The sequence below is a fragment of the Phascolarctos cinereus genome, unplaced genomic scaffold (genome assembly GCF_003287225.1).
Source record: "Phascolarctos cinereus isolate Bilbo 61053 unplaced genomic scaffold, phaCin_HiC Scaffold_5;HRSCAF=322, whole genome shotgun sequence".
NCBI classification, from domain to species: Eukaryota; Metazoa; Chordata; class Mammalia; order Diprotodontia; family Phascolarctidae; genus Phascolarctos; species Phascolarctos cinereus.
In genome coordinates, this window is record NW_027555958.1 from 56,979,548 (window position 1) to 57,002,124 (window position 22,577).

General features: G+C 40.5%; 1 protein-coding gene across 4 annotated transcripts in view; it reads right to left on the bottom strand.

Moving 5' to 3' along the window:
• Positions 1–22,577, bottom strand: part of CHI3L2 (chitinase 3 like 2) — a 69,503-nt gene that overhangs the window by 25,521 nt on the left and 21,405 nt on the right. The gene's annotated exons all lie outside the window — the stretch shown is intronic.

Genomic DNA, 22,577 nt, shown 5'->3' on the forward strand with positions numbered 1-22,577 from the left:
CTTTCCCCCAGTTTTCTTGGCTACAGATTCATTTGACTGCCGGGTATATTTCTGTCTCTCCACTCTGTTTCTTTTCTACATAAACAGATGAACTGTTTGTACAAAGGATGATTAGAGAGAAACCATGAATGTATGTAGGAACCAGAACTTACTGTGCAGGGAAGGATACTCTGGACCATATTCTGTTGGATTCTGTAAATACACTGAATTGGTATCTTGTTGTTGGGGCCAACCCCCTTTAGTCCTTTCTTAAACCTATTCAGGGCTCTACCTAGCACACTCAGAACATCTGCATGACTTTATAATCCAATCCTCTGCCCTCAGCATCTTTTCTAGTCTTCTTATTAGGGCTAGTAACCACTCTCTCTTAGCCAGGGATCCTTGACTTTGACCAGCAGGAACTCTGGGGTAGATAGATGGGTTATATCTACAGAGGACCAGTAGTATCCCTACTTCTAATTCCAATTCATCTTTGGTTCAATTCAGAAAAGAAAATTTTTTCCCTTAATAGTATTTTATTTTTTCCAATTACATGTAAAGATTGTTTTCAACATTAACTTTTTTAAGATTTTGAGTTCCAAATTTTTTTCTCCCTCCCCCTTCCCCAAGATGGCATGCAATCTGGATCATATTAAATCTATTTCCACATTAGTCATGTTGTGAAAGAAGAATCAGAACAAAAGGGAAAAACCATGAGAAGGGAAAAACCATGAGAAAGAAAAAAAGAAAGAAAATAGTGTACTCCAATAGCATTCAGACTCCATAGTTCTTTCTCTGGATGTGGATAGCATATTCCATCTCGAGTCTTTTGGAATTGTCTTAGATCATTGTGTTTCTGGGAAGAGCTAAGCCTACCAGAGTTGGTCATCACACAATGTGGCTGTTATTGCGTACAGTGTTCTTCTGGTTCTGCTCATTTCACTCAGCATCAGTTCATGTAATTTCTGGGGGAAAAAATCTTAATTGTCTACTCCAAGCAAAGCATTTTTCTATGAGCTGAGGGGGATAAATAAAACATATTCTCTACCTTTAAGAAGTTTGTAATCAAATAGCTAGCAGGGTATATAGATAAATAAAGATAATTCAAATTAATTAGATTTTGATAAAGGCATAAAAGAAGAGCTGACGAAGTGTAATAAGAGCCCAGAGGATGAGAAAATCCCTCAGGGAAGGCTTCATAGAATTAGCCATTATTTCAAAAAGTATAGACTGATGTGTGGGCAAAGTAGTGCAGAATGAGTTTAGTAGAGTTAGTGAGTAGCGTAGTTTGGTAAAACACTGAATGATAGGGTAGAAACAGACAAATGATGGCTAAGATGCTTATATTTTATTCAGTAGGTAATACTTTTGAACATGATCATTGCTGAAGATTAGAAAGATTACACTGGCAATGTGTAGGAAAGATTGGAGCAGAAAGAGAGGAATAACCAGGAATAGACGTGAGGAGACTATTACAGTAATTCAGGTGAGAGGTAATAAAAATCTGAGTTAAAGTATTGGCAGTGGCAAGAGAAAAGAGGTGTATTTCAAGTCAAGTCAAACCAACGAGCATTTATTAAACACTTGCTATGTGCCAGGCACTGGGCTAAGCACTGGGGATACCAAGAAAGGCTAACAAATCCTCTCTTCTTTCTCCTCCTCTTTGAATCCCTATGATTCAGAGATAAAAGATGCCTAAATGGAAACTCTTGCTACTATTTTCTGCTCCCTTTTCTCCACCCACTTCAGCCCACCCCATTCAGTTACTATCCCACTTTACCTTCTCCTTCCATTGTGCCTTCCGTAATTCCCTTCTATTGTTAACAAATTTCCCTTTATATGAGATCTCTTCCTGTCACACTCCTTAAACCACCTTGTAAGAGTGGAAATTTGAGGGGCAGCTAGGTGGTGCAGTGGATAGGGCACCATCTCTGGAGTCTGGAGGACCTGAGTCCAAATCTGGCCTCAGACACTTGACACTTATTAGCTGTGTGACCTTGGGCAAGTCACTTCACCCCAATTGCCTCAAAAAAAAAAGAGAGTGGAAATTTGGCTTCTCTCAGGAGACACTACATACTTAGCTACTCTCTACAACAGTGATATTGAACTCAGAAAGGAGGACCACTAATCCATATATAAGGATCCCTGGCAACTGCATACTGACTTAGTTTTAGAATGTAAAATTATCTATGTTTTGCTGTGTTTTTTATTTATTTTGTTAAATTTTCTTAATTACATTTTAATCTGGTTCAGGCTGCTATTTCTCCTCCATAGTATTTGATAGTCCTCACATTTCTCCCAACACACCAGGATAGAAGGAACAGTAGGTTCATTCATCAGTTCTCCCTAATTTTTCTTTGAGGCTTTACCTATAATCATGTAGACATTGTTGTCCTCTTCTATGTCATCACAACAGCTATCTATGGTCAGGTTCTTTTTGTTTGTTTGTTTTTTGTCATTTTCCCAGCCTATTTCATGATTTTTAACTTTACATTAAAGTTGGGTTCTGCTCTTGGCATGGAGAAGGCACTGTCCCATACTTCATGTTTTTTATGATGCTGTTTTCAGAGCTAACTCTGGGAGTCTGTAAGTTTTCAGTTCTTCCAAGGTGGTATGATCTAAGGAAAGGCATGTTCACTGCTCTGCTGGCCTGTGCTCTGGTCTGTGAGTGACCACAAATGTTCTTTTCTGCCCTGGAACTGTAACTGGGGTCTCACTTCCCAGGCAGGCATAAGTTCTGGTGTTCTAGTGCTCCTCCTTACCCAGGAAGTGTGCCCTGGAATTGCACGCGGGCAATGCAACAGATTCCTGCACCCAGTGCCAGCAAAGTGTCCACTGTAATCTCCTTCTGACCAGTTGACTGGCCCCCTTACCATCTATGGGCTGAGAGCTCTAGAAGTCACTGCTGCTGATTCAGTCACCCCCAAGGCCTGCACTGGCTTGCTAGGGAGCTGCCTTCTGCTGGCTTACTCAGGTACCATCTGGGCTAGACTATGCTCTACTCTCACCTCAGTGAGACAGAACTTTCTTATAGAACTTCTAAGTTGTCTTGAGCTAAAAATTTTTCACCCCATCCATTTGGGAGTTCTGCTGCTCCAGAATTCAGTTTGAGGCATTATTTAAAGTCATTTGGAGGGAATTTGGGAGAGCTCAGGCAAATTCCTGCCTTTATTCCTCTATCTTGGTTCCTCTAACCCAGGCACTTCTCAGAGACATCACCCTTCTCTCCTACTTCCTCTAACTAAGGAACTTCCCTAAGGTCTATCTTTACCTCCCTCCCATGAAGGGGACAGTCTAAGCAGAAAAGCCCTTTTCTGTTCTTGTGGTCAGAAGTGCCTGATGTTGGCAACTGTGGATCCCAAACCAAGCACAACTCCTTCCATCTTGGTGAACTGAGCCAACTCCCTTGTCTTGTGTTAAGCATTAGCTCACTAATTGAAGGGCTTCCTTACTGCACTTCTCAACCCAATGACCTTTCCACAAGAACAGCCTGTGTGATACTTTCTATTCATGGAGACTTCAAAGGTTCCCTGATTTCAGGAATCAGCTTGATCCTTCAGGTCAATATATCTAATCAGCCAGCTCTTACAACCTCCTTTCCCAATCTCCTTTTGCCTGAAGCCTTTTCTCTCCTTTGTGGTTTAAGCACACATAAGCCCCATGTAAACTCACTTTGGGGAGTCTCTGCCCACGTGAGTGGGGCTCCCTTGCTGCCAAACTTAAGACAAGTTTGTTACTTTGGGTTCTCATTATTTCCAAGTCACCCAAAATTGGTGACAGCAGTGGGGTTCAAGGTGAACAAAGCAACCAGATTGTCTCAGAGTCATGAACCAGGATCCTGGCAGAATCTGCCCACTTGGTGTGGCCTACATCAATATCAGCAAACAAGAACTGGATAAGTAGAATTTGTTTCTACTCCCTTTTCTTTGAGCAGATGGGATTCCTGCTTAGGCAGATCAGAGTTGGCCAAGTTTTGTTGATCCATGAATGACAATCCCCTTGACCTGATCAGCTGAGGAAGGGGTTTGGGCTAGGTTTAGAAAGTACTTTTGTTTTGATCATTGACTTCTTCAGCAAGCATCCATTTGTCTATCTGCTTTGTGTATAATTTCGGTTTCTTCAAATTCTCCAAGGGTGTTGTGAATTGGTCTCTGATGGAAGAATTCCCTGCCCTTGAACTGTGAATCCCTTATCATACCATTAACATTTCTCAGACATAAATTAGCCACTCATCCTGATGCTACAATTAAAGACAGCCACCCCGAAGCTGTCTTGAGTATGGTGCTACGATAGCAGTCTCAATGGCAAGGGCTACCAATTAGAATGCCATAGACCAGTAGGAGGGACTCCCTGTTAGTGCTTCCTGGAGTTTATTTAGACTCATCAGCTGAAGACTGGGTCTGTGACGAAGCTTCTAAGGGTAGCACCCACTTGGCCAGTTTGAGGCTCAGTGGAAAAGGGACTCAGCCAAACCATGTAACCCCTTGGACAGGGACCCCCAGGGAAGGATTAGGGATAAGGTTCTTGGCATTCTATGAAATCTCTACTAGGTCAGGACAGTGGGTTCCACTCCTGACTGTAGGCAATCCCAAAGACCACATCTGTGTCTTGTCTGTCTTGTTTCTGTATATGTCTGTCTAGTATTATAAAATGGCCTGAGGCCAGTCTAAACCAGCCAAGAGGATGTCTGTGGCTAAGATGTTTAAATTATATGTTATATGAGCCACCAGGTATCTGTCTAAATGGCATTTTTATACTCAGGATGATCTGGCCTTGCAATTTCCTGAGGAGGGGTCATTTGACCTAATCAAATTGGTGTACCTCACTTGGGCAATTGAGGACAAACACCCCATAGTTATTCCTTGTGGTAGGAGGGGGCCACCAAGAAAAAGATTATTTCCATCATCTCCTCTAGAAATGATAATGATGAAAAGGCTTCAGGAATGTATTCAAGTGCTTGAAGCAAATATTCCTTTCCCCCTGCTCGATCCTTGGGTTTGGCCAGAAAGAACACAGAAAATCCCCTTTCAATTTATCCATCCCTCTCATCAAAACCTACCTACCACCAAACTTCCTCAATTCAAGAGGATTTATAGATCTCTGAACCCCTTGCCCTACATCCCCACCACCCCCAGTGGCCCCTTCTGTTCTCACACCATCAGTTACCCTATCAGTGTCAAGGGCCAAGGAAGAGGCTTCTACCAAAATAAGTCTCCCCCATGCCACCTGGGGAAGACAGATTCTTTCCCAAGTGGAGCACTTTCGGGGACCAACCTGACAAACCCACCCCCACAGCATCTGCTGTTCCTCAACCCAAAAATTAATTAATTAATTAAAAATAATGTCCTCAACCAAATGGCCTTCCTCAGTTGGTTCATGTCCCTTGATAACTCTATGACCTACATGCCTGAAGAGCTGATTTCCCTCCAAATCAGAGAGAATCCAGGGGAATTCATTGAAAGTTGCAAATGTTTGAAACTTATTGACTTAACCTGAGCAGACACAAACCAACTAACGAGAGTAGTTGTATGGAAGGCTCTCTGGGTCCAAATCCAGGGGAAGTCTGACTGGCCTAGGTGCCTTCCATGTGACCCTAATAAGCTGGGAGGTGGCCCAGAAGCAGGGGTGGAGAATCCCTGTCAGAGGGCTGTCTTGGAAGGCATTGGGGAGCTCTCTCTCCAGAAGTAGATTGGGAGGAAATAAATTGGTGTGTCCAGAAAGAGGACAAATACCCTAGGGACTATTTCACGTGTCTCCAACACTGTTCCCACAACCATGGGAGACTGAGGGGATCCCTCAGAAGAAGAGGAGGTCTTGCAATCTCAATTTGTTAAAGATCTCAGGGAACTCCTGAGGTCATTCTGCCAGAAATGCTTTTTGAGTCTCATAGAGACTGGAGGAAAGTCCTCTGGATGCCTTTTCAACCAGGAAAAAACAAAAAGAAAAAGGAGGGATGAGAAATTATGTTACAAATCTAGTCATTAGAGGAGAATTGAGGTGCCCTCCCAAAGGCCCCTTGGCACCTTGGCCCCCAGTTCTGAGGTCCCCTGACTTCATATCAAAAATAGATAATTCACCCCACTGACACAAGACCATCCTCAGGATGTTGGTACCTCTTATCAAATGAAGTGCCACTGGGGAAAACGAGTGCCCCAACCATGTGACTGGGGATCCTGATGCAGAAGGGACCCCAATTAGCAGCTACCTAGAGACCCCCTTTTACTTACCTTGAGGCAACCCCTTTGTCTCCCTAGAAACTGCAAGGAAGAAGGTCCATTGTCTTGTGGACACAGGGGCTTCTTTTTAGGTTTTGGCCAAGGACACTCCAATAGGACTGTCTTGGTTGGGGGGGTCAACCTAGCTCTTATCCTGTCTCTGAATCCCTTTCAGTTTCTCTCTTGGGTCTCCAGTGTGAACACTCATTCCTCCTGGGCCCTGGTTCCCTGTTAGCCTTCTGGGCTGGAGCCTTTTAGGTCTCTGGGAGTACCCCAACCTCTACTCCAATGACACCCTCCGATTGCATCTTCCTGTCTCTGTTGTCTGAGTCCTCACTTTAGAAGGAGTCCTGTAATTCCTGGTTGGCCTCAGTTCCCCCCACCCTTTGGGCCTCTGGTGAGGGTAATGTTGGCCGATTCACAGTGACTCCATCTTTATTCCCTTCACCCGCACTTGTCCTTTCCACCCTGAAAACAACACCCACTGCCCCAAGAGGCAGAGGAAGGCATCGTCCCCATCATTTATGGTTTCATTGTTAGTGGTCCCCATGCCATCTCCTTGTAACAGCCCTTGTAACTTGCCATACCCAAGGTGGGGAAATTGTCTGCTGATGAGAAGATTTGTTCAAAAATTTCCCCTTATTAATGACTGTGATCCCCCTTCATCCTGTTGTTTCTAACCCAATTTACTTTAATCTACAGCTAGGGAAAGTGGGTTGGCCTTCAGGTGTGGCTTAATCTGATGATTAAGGAATGTTAATTGCTTTACAAGCCTCAGCTGCCTCTAATAATCTCAGCCAGAAAATCAGAACCATCCCAATCAGCCCCCCCCCCCCCCCGCCTCCTTTTGGCCTCCTCCTTGGAAACCAAATCTCCCCTCATTTTGACAAAGAGACAAAAAGACAGGAGTGTTGTCCCCTGGGGATGGCCCAGCTCAAGCCGGTTCTCTGTTTATCTGTAAAGAGAGGTGAGGGTCCTACTTAAACTGGTTAGCTAGTGAGTTCTCTGAGGACTGGGAGTGATCATATTGCTCCACCATACCTTGTGAGCTCTACTGAGAAATGGGGTCTGACAAAATGAGGTAAAGGATGGATTACAGAGCATTATTATTAAATGATACAGCATAATATTAATTTTCCTCATTAACAGCACTAACTTATTTTTGTTACCAATCTCTTTTGCAGACAGCTTGGGATGCAAAGACAAAAAAGAAGTCCTTTTGTCCTTTTATCCTCCCCTGCCCCATTATTTTGTCTTGTTATTGCTGTCCTTCAGTCATTTTCAGTCCTGTCTGACTCTTTGTGACCCCTTTTGGGGTTTTCTTGGCAAAGATACTGGAGAGGTTTGCCATTTTCTTCTCCAGCTCACTGTAACAGATGAGGAAACTGAAGCAAACAGGGGTAAGTGACTTGCCCAGGGCCACACAACTAATAAGTGTCTGAGGCCAGATTGGACTCATGAGGATGTCTTCCTGATTCCGAACTCCGTGTATGATCTGCCCTATCACTTAGCTGCAATGTACTTGCAGCCTCATTGAGATGGGGAGACTCAGTCTCGAAACAAACAAAGAAGCTACCGAGATTCTTGAAAACTCATCTGGTCTTCCATGTCTTACACCTCAAATTGATCTGTTTGCTTACATGTCCACAACAGCAATGGGAACAGCTTGTGGCTGAGATGTGAAGAAGAAATGAATATGAGGTTCTACAGAACATGGTGGCCAGAGAAGAATACAAGGAGGATCTAGAGAATTTGATAACTAGAGAAGAATTTAAGGTTCAGGATACTTTGGTTTTGTGGCAGAAGTTGGCCTGGTGGTAGTATCTTAATCTAAACATGATTACATCGGATTGGGGAACTCCTAGTATGGAAATTACCTCTACTACTGCAGGTTGTCAACCCCCCTTACACATACTGCCTTAGGGGGTTGGCTGAAACACTGAGAGATTAAGTCACCTGCCCATGCTCACAGAGTCAGACTATGTCAAAGGCAGGATTGAAACCCAGACCTCTGATTCTAACTTTCTATCCATTACCTCTTGCCGACTCTCAATAAAAATAACAACTGATGTTAATATAGCTCTTTGAGCCGTTTACAAAACCAGTTTGATCTAATAAGAAGGAGGATGCCCAGGAGACTGCGCACGGGAGTTAGTAGAAGCTCTTCATGCTGAGGACATTTCACCTGATAAAGAGAAATCTTCCTGATAGGCTGGTACCCTGAGAATCCCCTACCACTTTTTCTGGCGGAGACACTGTTAGTGTAACAACTAGGGAAATCAATGGCTCTAAGAACCAATGAACTACAGAGCTAGTAAGTGTACAGACATCACAAGCATGTGGCTGTCACATTTAGGGGGAGGGCCTAAATGTCCTTAAATGTCGCATCTGGCTGGGCTATTTATGGAAGAAGAAGGGAGATGCATGAAACCAGTAGAGGGTTAGGCTTGCTACAACCCTACTCTTGGGCATAATTAGTTATAGTTATTTGGGGAGGATGGGATCCGAGGTAACTCTGGGTCTTAGGAAGGGTATCAAGTCATTGTCAGAATCTCCCAGTTAGTGTCCTCTCCATGGACATCTTGCTGCTTGTTTCCCTAGTTCAACAATTACACAAGGCAGTTGAGTAAGCAAATTAATTATACATTTATCTTCTGTGCCCAGGTATAGTATTGCTATAGTCAAATTTGACACCTCCTCCAGTAGCAGGAGGCCAACTTTCCAGTAAGAGTGGGTGTTAAGGCTATTTAGCTGTGACCCAATTTACATATCGGTTTCCGTGATTGTTCTGAGACTCTTCCTCATCACTTTAAGGGTAGTATGAAAGTAAAGGTGAGGAGGGGAAAAAATGAAGAAGAACCAAGGAGGGGAGCTACTGTCCTAGGCCTAATTCTTATTAACAAGGAAGAATTAGTTGGTTAGGTGAAGTGATGGGAACCTTGCAAGAAAATGACCGTGTTGGTGAATAGCTAAACAAATTATGACATACAGCTAGCATTTTGGGTTTGGGGTTTGTTTTTTTTTAAAGTATATGAATATACCAAACTATTATTGTGCCATAAGAAATTATAGAAATTATAAATGTGATAAAGTCGGAAAAACCCGAGGAGACTTGTGTGAACTAAGGCAGAACCTGGAGGACAATTTACACAATGACAACAGTCATGAAAAACAAAACCACCACGAGCTCTTCGAGTTTATAGTGAAAGAAACGAAAGTGTTGAACATGTATCTTGACCACCAGGTGGCGCAGTGGACTCAGAAACACCTGAGATGAAATTAAGCTTTAAACTTAGTAGCTGCATGACTCTGGGCAAGCTTCAATGTCCTCATCTGTAAAATGGGGATAATAATAACACTTACTTTACAGGGCTGTCGTGAGGATCAAATGAGAGAACAAATGGGAAATGTTTTGTAAACCTTAAAGAGCTATGTTAAGGTTTGCCAGCAGGACTGCAGACCCTAGTGGGGTAAGGATGAGAATTTATTTGTTTATTTGCCTTTTTTTTTTTTGTGAGGCAGTCGGGGTTAAGTGACTTGCCCAGGGTCACACAGCTAGTAAGTGTTAAGTTTCTGAGGCTGAATTTGAACTCAGGTCTTCCTGACTCCAAGGAGGCCAGAGCTCTATTCACTGCGCCACCTAGCTGCCCCCAGGATGAGAATTTATTGGAACAGCTCCGTAAATCCCTATGGCCAACAGGACAGTCATTTTGCTTTTAATAATGGCTTTAATTTCTTTTCTCTAAGTCTCTGTATTTTGGAAGCTTTTTTTTTGTTTGCATTGGTTTTTTTTAATTTTCTTTTAGGCAATTAGGGTTAAGTGACTTGCCCAGAGTCACACAGATAGTTAAGTGTCAAGTGTTTGATCTGAGGCCAGATTTGAACTCAGGTACTCCTGACTTCTGGGCAGGTGCTCTATCCACTGCACCACCTAGCTGCCCCCAGACAGTCATTTTGATCTGTATTCTGTAGACTGAGTAAGCAATATGTCATGAACACACGTGTGCTATTAATTTTTAAAAATGTATAATGAGCTTATTATGATTAATAAAATAGAAATTAACTTTAGCATTGCTGGACTCATAATAGCTTTCTGTTATGTATTTTCTCAGTCAGTGGATGAAAATAGGACTGTAACTATCACTTGGAGGTTCTTTATATTTTTTAATATCAAATGATATCTTTTACATCTGGCAAAAGATGGCATCATGAAAGCTTCCATTTAAATCCAGTTAAATCATTCTAAAATTTCCTCAAGGATCAGAAGTGAGCCAGAAGAAGCAAAAGGTCAACACATTTTTAAAAATAATTTAAAAAGGGGGTAGCTAGGTGGTGCAGTGGATAGAGCACCGGCCCTGAAGTCAGGAGGACCTGAGTTCAAATTTGACCTCAGACCAAATACTTGACACTAGCTGTGTGACCTTGGGCAAGTCACTTAACCCCAGTTGCCTAAAATTTTTTTTAATTTAAAAAGAAATAAAAAAGAAAATACCACAAGGCAACCACTACCTGAATAGAAGACAAAATAACGAAGTACCACATTTTTGGTCTCCAGCTCCAAGGCTACCTCTGCTCCAGCTCTGGTCCTGCCCTACTTTGGGTCCTGGAGGGAAATGGAAAGGTCAATTCAGACCAGTTTCCTACATCAGTCTCTACCCAGCTGGAACTGGCTTGGAGAGCTGTTTGTTAAATTTTCATTGTGAGCGTTTTTTCATCTCAAAAATTAACAAATTCTACAAAATGAGGGATTGATTTATTGTTTAGCTGGTTGTCCAGACTTAAGAAAGCAATGAAGGAAAATGTAACATAATGCAAATTAAACCTTAAAAGTGCATTTTCAACATTTTTGAAGGGTGGTTTTTAAATATTTGCTAGGACACTACTATCTCCATCCCATCTGGACTTCAGATAGAAAGGCTAGAGCCCAGAGGCCCTTTTACTCATGGGACCACAATGAAAGGGAAGGTCCCCAGTGCTACTACTAACAGGGATAGCCAGCTTCCTGATTCCAGAAAGAGGAGAGAGGCCTCTCCTTGGCCATAAGAAGGCCTTTGCTATTACCCTGAGTTCTGTGCTGGGAGATTAGTATAACAATGACTCTACTGATTACAGAAAGAAACCGGTGAGACAACTTTGCCAGCTATAGCCAGTGAAGAGACTAAAGAAACAAATAAGCCTAAGAAACCTCTAAAATTAAAAAAATTATATTAGGGGTTAACAAGCCCTGAAGAAGAGAATATCTTTGTAACTCAGAAAAGGTGCCCAGAAATGCACATAGATTGGCAATAGAAACTCCAAGAATGGATGGGAGGTATACTAGAAAAATGAAGGAAGAAATGGTAAAATAATGAGTGAAATTGGAGTTCTTGAGATAGAATTTGGAAGAAGCAGCAGGAGGAGGAAGAAGGAGGAGGAGGAAGAAAAGGAGGAGGAGAATGAGATTATTATTATTATTATTATTATTATTACTATCATTATAATTATTCCCTAGGGAAGGAATGGAAGAGGATTGGATTTGGAATTAGAAGATTTGGTTTTAAGCCCAGCCTCTCTTACTTCATATGTTCAATATATGTTGCTTTGGGAAATTAATTTATCTCTTTAAACATCACCTTCCTCATCTACAAAATGAGGGGATTGAACCAGAAGACCTCTAAGATTCCCTCAGATTTCTAACTAAAAAATACTTAGAAAAACATCAAATGTATAATCCCCAAATAAACACAACAGTGTTAACTACGAAAAATCAAAGAAGAGATAGATCAACGTGGTGCAATAAAATGAGTCCTGGATTTGAAGCCAGAAGACCTGAGTTCATATTCCACTTCTGCCCTTTAGTAGTTATATATCCTTATAGCTATAAGCAGCTATAAGTTCTGCCCTTTGGAGAACTTACATAGAACTTATAAGTCACTTACCCTGCCTATGCCACAGTTTTCTTATCTGTTAAATGACAGAGTTGGACTAGCTGATCTTCCACCTCTAAACCTATGATCTGTTTGGTCTAGTTCAAAACTAGACTAAACAAAAACCATTGATGTGATCAATAATACCAAGAGACACTTTTAAAAAGACCAATAAAGAAACCACTAGCTATTCTGATTTTTTTTTTAATTGTCAAAAGAAAAAAACAGGAAATGGAGAATTAGCAGCAAACGAAGGGGAAATAAGGGAAATTGTAAGAAACCATTAAACTCCATTACATGCAAAAAAAAAAAAAGCTCAAACCTGCAAAGAAATCTTGCAAATATACTCTCAGATACTCCAACGGCTTTGTCAACTCATCCATTCAGGAGTTCCTTCTAATGATGCACATCTCAACCCATCCATGCCTGCTCATCCTATGCTTGGACTCTTGTCCATAGCCTGCTGAAATGTTATCAAAGCGGTTACTTTGAATGTGCTACAGCCTGCCTCAATTTCTTTCAACATCAAGAAGATACCATTGGAACACTCAGGCTGTCCACTCATCCCTTATTTTTGCCTCATTCTGAGCCCATCTTCTTTTTCAATATTTCTCTGATGGCATCCTATCCTATTCTTCCAAATCCTTTCTTAGTTATATGCTTCTGCCTTATCCTACTGTGATAAATGCTAACAGTTTGGTTCCCACAGAATTGATAAGAAAACAGGATATGGGGAGATTAGGTTATTGATTAATTGGTTTATTGGTTTATACAAATATGTAAACAAGATGAGGGGGAGACTGGTTTTCACAGACTCGACAGAAACAATAGATAATGCATTGCAAACACAGATGTTAAATGGGACGTGCAGGAACGTGAGGACAAGTTGGGGGTTAAAGCCAAGTGATCCTCTATAACCACTTGTCCTGCTCCTGTATGGGTGTGTGATTCCAATGAGGGAACACACCCAATTCTCGTGAGAATTGTTAATGAAGGTATCTCTTCTCTCACTCCCCAACTGTGATTTCTTTATGACCCAGACAACCCTTGTTCAGGGAATTCACTGAGCACAGTCTTGGGCTGAATTCCGAATTGAGTCTGGGGTTTTTATAACACTACCCACTATGTACCTCTCCCTGACTCTCTAAGTAATCTTCATGTTCAATTCCTCAGAGGTTGTAATGTTCCATATTTTGCAGTCGTATAACAAAACTGGTGGAACATTGGTATTAAAAAGAAGTCTTTTTCCTCCCTCAGGAGATGCTCAGAGTCACTAAAGGAGTTAATCAATTTCCTGAAGGCAATCCATCCCATTCACCTCTTCTTATTTAATTCTGGGCCTAAACCATCATGTATTTGTACTATGCACTCCTATATATACATACATATTATTCATATACATGCTCATACTAGATATATATCAGTATACACATATCACTAATTTAGTATATATCACTCTGTATAAAATATAATTTGTATATTAACATACTCTTTCTATGTACACATGCATGCATTTATATATGTACGAGAATACTGAACAACAACATGGCATAATGGATAGAGAGGCGCCTTTGAAATCGAAAGACCTGGGTTCAAGTTCTACCTTTGACACATACTAGCCATGTGACTCTGGGAAAGTCCTTTAACCCCTCAATGCTCTGGTTAGCTCTCTCTAAGATTTTAAATTGCAGAGAAGCTATTTACCTGCACTGATAGAATTTCCCTCACCTGGGAGTTCCTTATACCAATGAAATCACAGGTCTAGTCTCTATCTTTATACACCACATAGGTTGGCGGTTGTTTTCTTAGTTGCCTCTTTCAGTATTAATAATAAAAGAAATAAAAATAAGAGGCTTATATCAAGAGAAATTACATCAAGAGATACAGGAAAAGTCTTCAATAAATTCAGCTTTCTTTTATATTAAAGCATTAAAAAAGCATGGGAATAAATGAACCTTTCTTTATATGACAAGCTCTCCAAAGTCAAGAGTTAGCATTATTTGTTATGGAGAAATATAAGAAGTTTAGGAGCAAAACAAGGATGTTCATTGTCAAGGTTATTGTTCAATATAGTCCTAAAATGCTAACTACAGCAATATGACAGGAAAAAGAAATTGATGAACTTTTACTTACCACATCTCAGAGAGTCAACAAAACTCAGAGCAGGATATAAAATAAACCCATGTAACCATCACCTTTCTGTATTTTACTAATACAATCCAGGAGGAGGAGGAAATAGAAAAATCCAATTCAAGGTAACTACAAAATGTGCAAAATATCTGGAAATTAACCTATGAGGACATACTCAGGACTTACATGAATCCAACTACAAAACATTATTTACAGAAGTAAAGAAAGCGTTATAGTTGGAGAGATTAACACTGTTCATAGTTAGGCTTTACCAATATTAAAAAAAAAGAAGACACTACCTAAATTAACTTACATGAATGCATAAATTAACATAATTATATATCATATATATAATATGCATATTATAAAGTAAATGTACAGATTTAGTACCTTACCAATCAAATTACCAAAGGGTTTCTTTATAGACCTAAAAATAATAACCAAATTCATCTGAAGGAACTAAAAACAAAACAAAAAATCTCAAAGGAAACAATGAAAAAAGTCAAAATGAAGGGACCCTGGCATTATCAAAATCCAAACTATATAGCAGTAATCATTAAAATTCTTTGGTATGGTTAAAAAATAGAATATTCTATCAATAGAGTAGATGATGTAAGCAAAACCAGAAGAATAGAATATAGCAGCCTAATGTTCAATAAACCCAGCACAGCAGAGGTTGAATTAGTGTTCACAGGGGAGTGTGCACATAAGGCTCCCCTGGAAACTTCTGGGGACTCCAGGAGCATAGTGACTCAGTGATCAAGCCCATTGGGGATGATGAACTTAATGACAACTTCTGGATGTGTGGTGGCTCATGGTTGAAAGGATTTGTTACTTTCAAAAAACCTAAGTGGTAAAAAAAAAAAACCAAACCCTAAGGGGTCCCTTAAAATGGAATTGGTGAAGAGTCCACGTTAATTAAAAAGAGAGACACCTTCCTGATCATAGTCTTTTCCTTCTACCCTCCAGGTGGCATCATGTAACTCTAAGACTTCTATGGAAGGGTAAGGGATGAACTAGCCCTTTCCCATCACAGCATCATGAAACTGCTATTTAATGCTACTGTTTAATCCTGCATGTAACTGCTTTTGTGCTAGAGTAGGGAGATCCCCTCAGGGAATCTGAGCTGGGTCCTTAGATGCCTGTTCTGCTCTGTGTTTCCTTTCCTGAATAAGTGAGTGAGCATCAGAGCTGGACAAGCCCAGGGCTGGAGGCAACCTTGTGAGTGGGGTCCATTGACTGAAGCTGACTGTTAGCAACAGGGAGTTTCTTTGTTGGAGACCATCTCCATCAACAGAAGAAGACCAAGTTTCTGGGCTTAATTGCCAGAAGACAGGGACTTTGAGGGAGCTAATGCAGAGCCAAAGTGCAATGTAAAACACCTACTCAGCAATACTGTAAGCTGCTTTTATGTTCTGATGAGTTTTACATATCAGCCTCCCAGCAGATTGCAACAATAGTTATTAAGTTACTAACTCTTGTTTTAAAACTTTCTATCAATGTATGTTCTGAGTCTTTTATATTAGTATTTCTCTTTTTTTCCTATGGGAATAAATTTCTCTTCCCATAATTTATTCATATTGTACATTGAGGCCATTTTGACTAGATCAAATTAAAATGTTTTTGTATGAACTAAATAGCTTCATGTGTCTAAAGTAAGAAAAGAAAGAGCTAACTAGAAAAATAAATTTTAACAGAAAGCATGTCTGCTAAATGTCTGATACTCAAGATATACAGATAATTGATACAAATATGAAATAATAAGAGCCATTGCCCAGTAGACAAGTAGACAAAGGATACTAACAGGCAATTTTCTATTTTCCTTCCTTCCTTCCTTCCTTCCTTCCTTCCTTCCTTCCTTCCTTCCTTCCTTCCTTCCTTCCTTCCTTCCTTCTGAGTGAGACAATGTAAACAGTGTGAGATCTCTCATATGGACTGAGTGTAACAGTTTTGTAGACTGTTACAAACTCAAGGTCAGTTGCGCTAGCCTGAATAGGCCCAAGTTTCAAGTTCCAAGAAAACACATGATCTGTGCTGTTACATTAGTATTAGGTAATGGCTAATGCTAAATAAGGATAAAATAGCTAGGATTGGTAGTATTATAATGAGATTCCTTGTTTCTGGGGTAGATTTTCGCGTTTTAGATTGCAAGGCTGAAATTCCTGTCCAAAGGGAATTTACGGCCAGTGGTGGGTGGGTGTCTCTGCGTTAAGACTATATAACCTTTGTTCTGACCTTTGTGTCTTGCCTCGCTTCGCTTGGACTGCCGGAGGAAGCAGACACCTGCTTCTCACGAGAACGTAATAAATCTTTCACTTTATACCTAGAAAATCTCTGAGTGTTATTTTTGGGTAACTGTAGCACACACTTCCTTCCTTCCTTCTTTTTCTAGACTCAGGTGGGATGTGCAGTTGGCCACTTACAGGTTTCATCTATGCTGATTGGCATAAGAGCTTTGTTCTGCTCCACTTCCAACCTTCCTTGGGCAACCTGGTGATCAGTCCCCTGTTCTTGGGGATTCATCATATTGGTGCTAAATTTAGGTCAGACACCGAATTGGCTTAGGCCATTGCAACTTAGAGCTCTTGAACGTAAGCAAACCCCCATCCTCAACCTCCCCAGTAGCAAGGATCACAGATATGCCCCACCATCCCTGGCTGACAGACAATTGAAAAATACAAATTATCAACAATCATATGAAGAGACGCTCTACATCACTAATAATGAGAAATGCCAATTAATTTCCCCTTATGCCTATCATATTGGCAAAAATGAGAAAACACAAAAAATGGTAATATTGGAGAGTCATGTAGATCCACGAGTACTTAATTTACTGTTGATGGAACTATGAACAGCTCTAGAAAAATTCTAGAAAATGATTTGAAACCATGTTAGAAACTTGAAAATATTTGTATGAACCATTGCAGGAATATTTACACAATGATCAAATTTGTGACTAGGAAAATGACAGTGAAAGATATAAGAACATGAATAATGATAATATAACACATATAAAGTGGTTTAAGATTGTCAAAGTATTTTACAGTATGTCTCATCTGTGTCTTATAACGACCTGTGAGGTACATGCTATTGTTGTCCCCATTTGACAGATGAGAAAACTGAGACTGGGAGGTTAAATTACTTGCCCAAAATCATACAACCATTAAGTATATGAAGCAGAATTTCAACTCAGATCTTCCTGATTCCAATTCCAACTCTCTATCCATTATACCAGCTGCCCAAACAGTAATTAGTGCAATCGTCCATCTTTATTTTAAGAGAATGATGATTAAATATGCTTTCCACCTCTTGACAGACAGGTAGTAGACTATGAGTATTGAATAAAGCACATGTTGTCTAAGATGACTAATGTGTTTATTCTTCTTAACTGTACTTAATTGTTAAAAGGGAGGGTTCTATTTATGGAGGGGGGTAGACACTAAGAAGTGACAATCATACTTGAAAACAATTAAAAACATTTTTAAGGCTTGTCATACTGAAAAAGGTAGGGAACTTCTGGGACTCTCTTTAGGAACCCAAGTTCAAAACAGTAACAGAAAAGATAGGATGATGGTCAGAAAATCTAAAAGGATTTGATTTAACAAAAAGTGAAATTTTGACCATATAATTATAAATAATATTAATTCAGAAGAAAGAGGAGAGATATCAAGAGAAACTGATATAGCTGCATTAAGAGCTCTCTGATGGACTCAGATTTTTTTTTAAAATGCTTTCCCTATATTGGACCCATAGTTAACTATTTCTATTATTCTTCCTTTATTTTTTATTTCTACTGCACCTACAGTTAGTTTTATTTCTACTCCTAATATGCCTTTAATAATAATAGATTCATAGAATTTAGAGTTAGAATGGAGTTAAGAGAACACTTAGTCTAAACCTCTCACTTTGGATATAAGGAAACTGAGGCCAGAGAAGAGGAGTGACTTGGTCAATGCTCTGTGCATAGACCGGATGAAACATTGTCCCCATCTCTTGATAGGTGACAGGCTCGGAGGGCAGGATGAGATTTTTTTATGACCAATGCAGGAACTTATTTTGTTTGAATTTACATGTTTCTAAATTATAGTCGAGCACTTAGATATCCATGCACTTGCATCTATAAATTCATCAACGCCATGAGGACCTGTGATTGATGTGAGCTCTTTCTCCGCTGATGCAGATGGCAATCTGTCTATAACTGACAATCTTAGAGAGCTGCCTGAGGTATGTATACATACCTGTATATGAATGTCTGTGTATTCATTAACATGCATACACTATTCACCCACCATCACAATGCTATCATGTACTCCAATGCTTTTCCTTCCTATTATGTTCCAGATTATTCAATGGAAGCTCTTGGATAGCTGTGTATGACTCAGTGACCCTATAAAGAGCCGAGGAAGAAACTCTACTGTAGCTGGTCTTTTGCTACTGTGTGTATACATTATTACATTGGCATGCACATACAAACACATGTAGTGGCATGTTTGTTCTGATGTCAATAAGTAGGGAATAACAATTGTTGTTCAGTCAGATCCGACTCTTTGACCCATTTGGGGTTTTTTTTTTTGGCAAACATACCTGTAGTGGTTTGCCATTTTCTTCTCCAGCTCATTTTACACATGAGGAAATGAGGCAGACAGTGGTAAGTGACTTGCCCATGGTCATACAGCTAGTAAGTGTCTAAGGCCACTTTTGAACTCAGGTCTTTCTGATTTCAAGCCCAGTGCTCTCCTAGCTGTCCCAATAATAAATTAATTACTGTTCTGGATTGTGAGCTGTGATCACAGAACCACAATGTTACAGGTGGAAGAGGTCCTGTAGTGCAACCTGCCTCATTATACAGGTAAGAATACCGAGGCCTCTAGAGATAAAGTTTGTTGCTCAAGGCCAGCCAGGAGGTTAGAGACAGAACCGAAACTAGAACTAATCTCCTGACTCTCAGTAATTTTTATTTCCTTGAACTGAAGCCCCCATAGATTATGTTAGTCTTTATTGGTGGTCATTAGGAGAAGCAACACGGAGCCAAAAGATGTGGTCTGAATTCTAGCTCATGCACTTAGTAGCTTTGTGAGTAGAAGCAATACTTTTAGAAAACTACCCCCATCTCCTCAAAATTATTCCTAGAACGCTGAGGGGGGAAGGAGACCCAATCCTCCAGTGTGAGGCAGCTGGGGCTTGAGCTGAGCTTTGTAATCAGTTGTTTGAGGAATGGCAATATTTGTTTTGCACTTTACCTCAAGAACAGGACAGCCAGGTGGCACAGTGGATAGAGTGCAGGGCCTGAAGTCAGGAAGACTCCTCTTCCTGAATTAAAATCTGGCCTCAGACATGTATTAGCTGTGTGACCCTGGGCAAGTCATTTTACCCTGTTTGCCTCAGTTTCCTCATCTGTAAAATGAGTTGGAGAAGGAAATGGCAAACTGCTCCAGTGCGTCTGCCAAGAAATCCCCCAATGGGGTCGCGGAGAGTCAGAGATGAATGAACAGCCTCAAGGGCAGGGTAAAATTCAAAGAGAGCAGGTAAGTGTAAGGTCTGCTTATTCAAGTGTGTTCATTTTTCTTAACACAGGAACAGAAGAGACCCTACTTCAATGCATGGTTATACCATGGTAGTTACCGTTGTTTGGTCTCCTTGCTTGTCTAACCTGCCAGTTTCCTTCAGAGGATTTCCCATTTCCTACCCAGGCTGCAAGATTGGTATCATCTAAGCCCAGAGGCAGCCCAGGGAAAATCTTGCTCTAACATCAGTCTCCTCCCCCATCCCACTCAGGACTCCTGCCTCTGGGCTACTACCAACCAGCTTGGATCATCCAGAAGACAAGGCCTAGGAGAGCTGCCCATGTAGTAAGGTGGAAGAGAATTCTGGGAAGAGAAGACTGTTTATGCCCCAAAGCTAGACTCCTCAGGAGAGTGCTGTAGTGAGGGTTGTTGGGAGATACAGAAGACACAGGCTCTTTGTGGGGAGTCCAGGCAAAGGACTCAGCTGCCTCACACTGGAGGATTATGTCATTGGTGATCCAACCCTTTGGGCTTAGTTGTGTTTGTACCAGATGATTCATGAGTGTCCTTCCAGCTCCAAAACTGACTTCTACAGAAAAAGGCACAGAATCTAAGGTCCTGGAAGGGGGAAAGAATATCTGAAGTAAGGTTAAAAAGAAAATTAAAAGAAATAATAAGAAAACTATTTTGAAAAAGGGGAAAGTACCAACGACCATCCTCAATAGCAGATAATCCAAAATATTTCTTTTTGGCTTTGGTAATAATGATTTTCCCCCCAAGGAGACTTGCCTTCCTATATATGCTTTGCTAAGGATCATATTAAAATAAACTCACACATCCTGAAAATGCACCAGAAATGAGCTGAGCAGCAGCAAGAAATAAGGCTGGGATTCAACTTCTACTTCAGAAAAATCATAAGTTCAAAGCAAATTAGACCAAAATCTGTTTTGGATGGTTTAACATAAAACACTAGTGGTAGAAGTATTATAGTTTATTTAGGCCAATCCCCCTCATTTCACTGGTGACAAAGTTGAGGCCAAGAAGTGCCAAGTGAGTGACTCACTCAAAGCCACTGGACTATCTGGTAGCAGCATTGACTTGCTTAATGGTGGGGAGCTTGACCAGATGACCTGTTGGGGGTTAGTGATTTGGTGGTTCTGAGCAGGCTGTAAATAAGAATGATGTTGTATAAGGTGGTTATGAGGTGAAAACCCAACGTGGGAACCTAACACACTCATACAGGATGTAGCCTGCTGTCTGGGGACCTCTTACCTTCCTAGCCTACCTAGAGACCTGCAAGTGCCTTTGTTTCAACAGTGCTATATCTGGGCTTTTGCCCTATCTCTAGTAGCTACCATGACCACAGAGCCCAAGAAGGACACCTGAGTTAGGACTACAGCCATTTCCAGGTCACCGCTGCTGGGGACCAGGCAGTGAGTCAGATCCTAGAAAAGGAGGAAGTAGCCCAAGACACACGTATAATGGGCCCTTAACCCTCTCTCTACCTTAAAATTTCACAAGGCTAGGACTCCCCTGGATACATTTTACCCTTAGCCACATCTCCTCAGGATACCATATAGTGACTCTTTTTCCTCTCCAAGAGCAAATAGTATGCTTCAATCTGCATTCAAACTCCATAGTTCTTTCTCTGGATGTGGATAGCATTTTCCACCATGAGCCTTTTGGAGATATCTTAGATCCTTGCATTGCTGAGAAGAGCTAAGTCTATCAAAGCTAGTCATTGCACAACGTGGCTGTTACTGTGGATTACACGAAATTTAAATGTTTTTTTCACAAACAAAACCAATGCAACCAAAATGATGAATAAAGCAGGAAATAGTGAGGGAGGGAGAGCAGACTTAAAGCAAGTTTCTCTGATAAATCCCTTATTTCTCAAAAATAGAGGGAACTGAGTCAAATTTATAAAAATAAAAGCCATTCCCCAATTGATAAATGGTCAAAAGATATGAATAGGCAATTTTCAGAAGAAGACATCAAAGCTATCAATAGTCACATGAAAAAATGCTCTAAACCACTACTTATTAGAGAAATGCAAATTAAAATAATTCTGAGGTACTACCTCACACCTATCAGATTGGCTAACATAACAGAAAAGGAAAATGACAAACGTTGGAAGGGATGTGGAAAAATTGGGACACTAATGCACTGTTGGTAAAGTTGTGAACTGGTCCAACATTCTGGAGAACAATTTGGAACTATGCCCAGAGGACAATAAAATTCATATACCCTTTGATCCAGCAATAACACCACTAGGTCTGTATCCCAAAGAGATAAAAATGAAAAGGACCTACATGTACGAAAATATTTATAGTAGCTCTTTTTGTGATGGCAAAGAATTGGAAATTGAGGAATCAGTTGGGGCATGGCTGAACAAGTTGCAGCATATAATAGTGATGGGATAGTATTATGCCATAAGAAATGATGAGGGGGTCCTGGAAGAGGGAAAGAATATCTGAAGTAAGGTTAAAAAGAAAATTACCTGGGAAGACTTTATATGAATTGATGAAAAGTGAAGTCAGCAGAACCAAGAGAACATTACACATGGTAACAGCAATATTATAATGATGATTAACTGTGAAAGATCTAGCTACTCTAATCAATACAATGGTCCAAGATAATTCCAAAGACTCACAATGAAAAATGCTACCCACCTCCAGAAAGAGAATTGATAAACTCTAAACACAGACAGAAGTATATTGTTCTTCACTTTCTTTTTCTTTTTTTTTTTTTGCTTTTTTGGTGACATGGCTAATATAGAAATAGGTTTTGTATAACTTCACATGTATAATGGGTGTCATATTGCTTGCTCTTTCAATAAGTGG